Consider the following 6679-nt stretch of genomic DNA (forward strand, 5'->3'; position numbering starts at 1 on the left):
GTGTCCAGCCAGTGCATAATCTTTGCTTGGTGGCTCAGTCTCTGAGAGCTCCTAAGGGTCCAAGTTGACACTGTAAGTCTTCCTGTAGGCTTGCCATCCCTTTCAGTTCGACTCAATGCAGGTGACCTTAGCAGGAATGCCCAATAGTGAGGACATGGAACCTGAAGAGACCACCTCCAGTAGCCAGATACAACCCCCAGGAGAGGAATGGGGATACCAACTCACCTACAAAACTTTTGACCCACAATTGCTCCTGTATAAAAGAAATACAGGGACAAAAATGGAGTAGAGGCTGCAGCAATAGCTGACCAATGTGGGATCCATCCCGCTGACAAGCATCAACTCCTGACACTATTAGTGATGCTATGTTGTGCTTGCAGACAGGAGCCTAGTGTAGCTGTCCTCTGAGAGGTACCACCCAGCAGCTGACTGAGACAGATGCAGATATCCACAGTCAAACATTGGACGGAGGTCAGGGACCCCTACGGAAAGAGTCATTTTATTTTTAAGAAGATAGGATTTTTGTTCAGTTGTATTTTTGGTTTCTTTTTTTTTTTTTTAAGTATCATTTTTAAGTAAAGAGTTTTATATCTTGAAGGGCTCTAGGCAATGACCTTCTAAGAAACCCTGTGATGGCATGGCCCCTCTATCTCCTTTAGGGTCCTGAGTAGATGTCATTGCTTTCATGTGCTTCTACAGAGAGACACTCCACTCCATTCATTAGCCCACCTTTTAACTTGCACTGTGAGGAGAAGAAAAAGGTTTTTTCAAAAATCAAAGACATCTCCTTGGAACAAGAAACCCATCTCACATTGTACCCGAGGATGCTCCTGATGCACCTGTCACGATTGTCACCAGTCCTACATCACAGGCAGTAATGACCTTTACCTTTAGAACATTCAGTAAAGGAGGACATTTATGCACTGCACCCATAACTGTGACAGGCACAAAAAAAAAAGTTTAAAGAATCCCAGATGCCAACAGCCCAGAGAAGGATAGATGGATGGGAGCTAAATCCGGACTCTTCGCTTCCCTCCTCCACTTAGCAGAACACCCCATCTTGGGTGAATTCTTTAACCTTTCGTAGCTCCAGGTGCTTCTCCCATCTGTGGATAATAATATCCTAGGGTTCTTTGTGAAAGCAAAATGAGGTGTTGTTTGGGTAGCAGGATGTAAAAGCTATTTTGGTCTCAGTTTGAACTGAATAGCCTGCACATTCCAAAGCGAGCTGTGATGCTGGGGTGCAGCAGGAAGGACAGCAGAGGCATGAAAATTGTTTCCTCTTTCTATTATGACCTCCATCACATGGGGGACGCTGGACCAGGGAAACTGTCAGAGTGAACAGGAGGAGTTTGGGAGAAAGCAATGAATATGCTTCTGGCTCCAAGCGGTCACTCTTTTCTTTGCTCCCAGAGAGTGGTGGCTCCAAAGGAACACGTGGCCCAGGACTTAGGTCCGATCCTGCTTTAGAAACCCAAAGTAAGGAAAGACCAGAGAGAAGGTAACCAGCTGGAATACTGGGGAGTAGTAGGATTTGGACTTGCTAGGGTAAACTGAAATTATTTTCCATAAGTCTGAGATATGCCATGGATAGCCTGTGGACTCTGTAGTTTCTTGTTTATTTGGCTTTGTTTCATTTGTTTGCCTGAGACAGGGGATCAGGCCATAGTAGCCTACGCTGGCCTTTGACTCATCCCTCCTGGCCCTCTCAAGTGCTTTGAGCATAGTGGAAACTCTTCTACACAAAGAAGCTGTTAATACCTGCTAGATGATGGATGCACGTCTTCCAGCTTTACAAGCTGAAGCCTCTGTCCCCAAGGCTCAGGATATGGCTGTATATGGAAAGAAGACTTCTAAAAAGCTGACTGTGTGCCAAAAGGATAGCTCAGTGGGCAATCATACTCCTGCCAGTCCTGACTCAGAGTCTAAGAACCCAACCGATAAAAGAAGAAAACTGACTCCCACAAGTTGTCTGCTGGCCTCCACATGCACTGTGGAACACATGGAACACACACGCTAAATCAGTGTTTTAAAAGTTGATTATGGGGGCAAGTGAGACGGCTCAGCGGGTAAGAGCACAGACTGCTCTTCCAAAGGTCATGAGTTCAAATCCCAGCAACCACATGGTGGATCACAACCACCCGTAATGAGATCTGACGCCCTCGTCTGGGGTGTCTGAAGACAGCTACAGTGTCCTCATTTAAAATAATAAATAAATCTTTTTTAAAAAATAAAATAAAATAAAAATTGATTATTATAAGGTCCTTACTAGTAGATCAGTGGTTCTAAAACTTCCCAATGCTGCAATCCTTTAATACAATTCCTCATGTTGTGGTGACTTCTTGAACCATTAATATTTTTGGCTGCTACTTCATAACTGTAATTTTGCTACTACATGAAAAGTAATGTAAATATCTATGTTTTCCAGTGGTCTCAGAGACACCTGTGAAAAAGTCATTTGACTCCGACCCCAGGAGTGTTGTGACCCATAGGTTGAGAACTGCTAGTGTAGATACCAACCAGTGTGCATCAGGGATGTGCACACACAGAAGAAAAGCAAAAGGAGAATACAGCAAGGAGGCAGGAATCTGCAAGGCAGGGAGGGGCCTTGGTCCCCAAGCTTACCCCGTGGTCTTGAACTTCTAGTCTCTAAAGCCCCACATCTGTGATATGTTCATGGCAGAGCCTCCTGATGCTGAAGGGAAGAGGGAGATTTAGGCAGCCATCTCCTGGAGGGCTTAGAGATCCTCAAAGTTCGTGAAGGTGGACACTCTCTAAAATGTCCACCGTTGTGCTAAGAGATAAAGCCTACGGTCCAGCCAGTGTCACTGACTAGAGCTTAAGTGTCCTCTAAAGACCATATACTAAAGGCTTAGTCACCAGCCTGAGGTGATTTTGGAATTGAGAGGTTTCAAGATGTTGGGCCTTTCAGGGAAACTGGGTCTTCGGAATTGTTCCCTCGATGGGAATTCTGAACCTTAGCTTCTCCCTCTCTTATTACGGACGGTTTTAATGTCAGCACACCACACACTAGAACCACCTAAAGTAAGGAGCCTCTCCAAAAGAACTATCCTGGTAGCCTTGGTTGAGCTGCGGAAGACCCACCCTGAGGATGGTAGCAGCCCAGATAAAATAGGTATTTTAGAAGAGAGATTGACTTGCCTTTGGCTAGACTGACCTTGCCTCTAGGCTCGGGTTGATTTATCCTGTTGTTTTGCCTGCTGCTTCCTTCAGCAGCAGCAGAACCAAATGTTTCCAGCTTCCATCTTGGCATAGGGACCAGATGGAACTTCCGGACTTCCAGCAGATTAGAACTACTGAGGCACCCACTGCATGGAATAAGAAACTACCCTGCGGGAGACAGCTGTTGTGGGATGGCTCGGACTGTTTAGACACCGGTCTCAAGAAGTTAGGCAAAAGCCAGCATTTCTCACTCCTTAGGGATTTGTGAAGCTGGTTCCCTCTACCAAAAGAAGCCATTTCCCTCTCAGTGGCAGAAGGGACAAATGGCTACCTGTGGTGCCTAATAGCATACCAAAGCACATGCTGGCCTCAGCCTTCCAAAGTATCACAAGTGCCTATTACGCATTTCAGAGTCCATGCTAGCTAGCACCCTAGCTCTTCCCACTCCCTCCCCTAGCCTAAACTTCTCCAGCTCATGAGTGCCCGTCCCCACAGCTACTCATTCTCCTTGTAATCCTGCTACCAAAATAAGCTCTTTATGTCTTCCTTGTTCAGTCTCCCTCTCTGTCTATCTCTCTTTCCCCCTCTCTCAGTTCTCCCACACTCTCTCTATCCTCCTCTCCCTTTCTGCTCTGCTCCTGCTTCTCTTGTGGCCAAGTTCAGTGTGCTGGCCAGGTTCAGCCTACTACTTTCTCACTCTGCCTTGGACCCTTCCAGATGCCTCTGGCTGTTTCGTCCTCTCCCTCTACCCCTCCCCTTCCCTTCCCTCTCCCCTCCACTTCCCTCTTCCTCTCCTTATTCCTACCCCTCTCCCTCCCTCTCCCTCTCTTTCTCCCTCCTTCCCCCTCTCATGTCTACAATAAAAATCTTCCCCTTAACCACACCATGGAGTGGTCATGTCAAGTTATACATAAAAGGCCTGGCAACTACTGGGTTCAGTGACTCAAGGGTGATTTGGCTGTCATTAATATTTTCAAGCCGACTTAACAAATTCTGATAATATACCTGTACACATACACACACACACACACACACACACACACACACACACACACCACAGAGATACATGCACTCACATGTATATGCTCTCGGTTATTTTCCTCCAGGAAACCCCAACTAAACATCTCTTCTCTTTTGTTCTCCAGCTCCTGTGAAGTGAACAGATTTTTTCCAGCATGTGATTCTGCCTTGAGGAACTCCAGGAAAGTATGAGCCAAAATGAAACTTTGTTCCTTAAAAGTTGATTTCTTCAGGTATTTTGCAAAAGTGATAGAAAGTTAATTAACACACCATAGGATAAGCCAAGTAGAAACTTTAGTAGCTTTTCTGCTTCCCCTCTACCGTTTCAGGAGTCAGATAAAAGCATACCATTGATTCCATGGGAGGCTGTGAGGAGGTTTCTACCCCAGATGATGTTGGAAGTCTGGCTTCCCCATAGGACTGGGTGTATCAGTTTTTTAGTTGACACAATGTTAAAAGTATAAGTAACTAACTGAGAAACATTTGGTTCTTGAAGGTTATCCAGGAGAATTACAGACTTGCTTTAACTTTTATTCTAGGACAAGAGTGAGGCCTTACAAAGAGGAGAGTGCTAAGCAGAAATAGTTGGCTTACTGAATATACTCCATAAGTCCCGTTTGTTTAATTTATAAGAGAAGTTATTGTCTAATGTATACATACATTGGTCCATCTACAGCCAAGCAAGAGGCATCGTTCAGTCAGTAGTCATTACCATTCAAAATTGTCTCCCTGTCACCATGGGGGAATCCCATCTTCCACTTGACTAGGTTAAGAATAGATGAGGAAATAGATGCAAAACTACTTAAGAAAAATATCTAACCAGGGCAAATGATTCAGTACACAGACTTAGCATTATATCACATGACTTCTTAGAGGGGAACCGGTGGTGATCTCAGTTTATTGGTAGCATGCAGAACTGCTGATGGAGAGTAGATTCTAAACCCAGACTTCCTGGGTTTGAGTTATGCAAGAATGAGGAGCATGACTGTATACGTGTTTGCTATCACTGCTGTTAACATTGTAAAATAGTACAGTAATGACTACAGTGCACACAGTAAGAGCTTAATAATAACAACTGCAACTTAGAAAAGGTTGCTTCAATAAACCTACATGTCCCTGAGGATTCTTGTCACTCGAAGGTCTCAGAGGCATCTGCGGTTTACTCCCTTTTTAAAACTGTTGGTAAAGAATCTCCAGAATCTTTCCAGGTTCCAGTCTTCCTAGATATGGTGACCTATTGCTTACCACTTGAGGCTTGGGTGTCCTCTCTCCCCTTTGGGGCCATAGGTTTCAGTTTGGAGAGAATAATGCCAACAGGCAGAACATGCCATATAATAGGGCAAAACACCCTCACATACAATATGAAAGGAGGAAACCTTTAAGAATGTGTTTTAAAAGGCACAGCTATCCCTTCCCATTAGCAGAGGATTGGATTCAGGATCCCTGGGGACATCAGAATCTGAGAATGCACAAAGTCCTTATATTTTTTTAAATGATACAGCCATTTTCAATAAACTATGCAGACCTTCCCCTATGCTTTAAGTCATCACTACTGAGCATAGCATAGAGATTCTGTAACTATTTATTATTCTGTGTTGTTTAGAAAACAAGGACAAGGAAAATGTGTATGTTCAGGTTAAATGAAATTTAAATAATTTTTTTTAAATCCCATGTTGGTTATATTTTCAGATGTGAAGCCCATGTATATAGCAGGCTGCTCTGCTTCCCTTCTGGCAGACCATCAAACTTGACCACAGTTTCCTTTCCCTGTGTGAGCAAGAGGTGTTACTCAAGTAAATAGGGTGTCTCAAACCCAGAATCCCATCCTCCTTGGGCTATACCCTCAGCCATTGCCTGTAGTGTCTCCGCCCTAGGCTCTCAGTCTCTCTCCAGGTTACTTGTCTTGTTCATTCTTCCAATGTGGCTCCTACCTTTCCCAGGAGAGATGAGGTATCCTGTCCTTCCAGTCTCCTGAGGTGATGCCATTTTGACAGTCCAGAGGATTCTAGGCCCCACTCACCACTCACTGATCCTGAAGATGGATGGAAAAGAAAACTGCATCTGAAAGGCCGCCTCTGCCAGCAGGAAATCATTGTTTCGCCAATCCCGGGGCTGATAAACAAGTGTAACACTGGAGACAGGAGGATACAGTGCTATTCAAGGCTATTGTCACAGCCTCTGCTCTGTGTGCATGAAAGAAACAAAGGGGGCTTGTGTACAACGGGGACAATGCCGTTGTGTTACCAGCTGCTTCTATTACTCTTGGGGACAGCGGATGAGAAATGAGGCCATGGTGTCTTTCTTGGTTTGATGTGCTCTGAACTTAACTAATCTTAGCAACCAGGCCATTTAGGGTGTGGACAAGACACAAACACATTCAGTTCATGGTTTCTATAGGGAGAAGCATGGTTCATTGCCCCAAAAGTGATCTACTGCTTACAAGTCATTTTCAATCCATGCTAAATCCCCCTTCCCT

General features: G+C 44.7%; 1 protein-coding gene across 1 annotated transcript in view; it reads right to left on the bottom strand.

Moving 5' to 3' along the window:
* Positions 1 to 6268, bottom strand: part of Prr5l (proline rich 5 like) — a 174566-nt gene extending 168298 nt beyond the window's left edge. Inside the window, exon 1 of the mRNA XM_031371145.1 lies at positions 6135 to 6268. The gene's annotated coding sequence lies outside the window, so the exon portion shown is untranslated. The remainder of the gene's footprint in view (positions 1 to 6134) is intronic.
* Between the last annotated feature and the right edge of the window lie 411 nt (positions 6269 to 6679).

This window comes from Mastomys coucha, unplaced genomic scaffold (assembly GCF_008632895.1).
Source record: "Mastomys coucha isolate ucsf_1 unplaced genomic scaffold, UCSF_Mcou_1 pScaffold15, whole genome shotgun sequence".
Classification (NCBI taxonomy): Eukaryota; Metazoa; Chordata; class Mammalia; order Rodentia; family Muridae; genus Mastomys; species Mastomys coucha.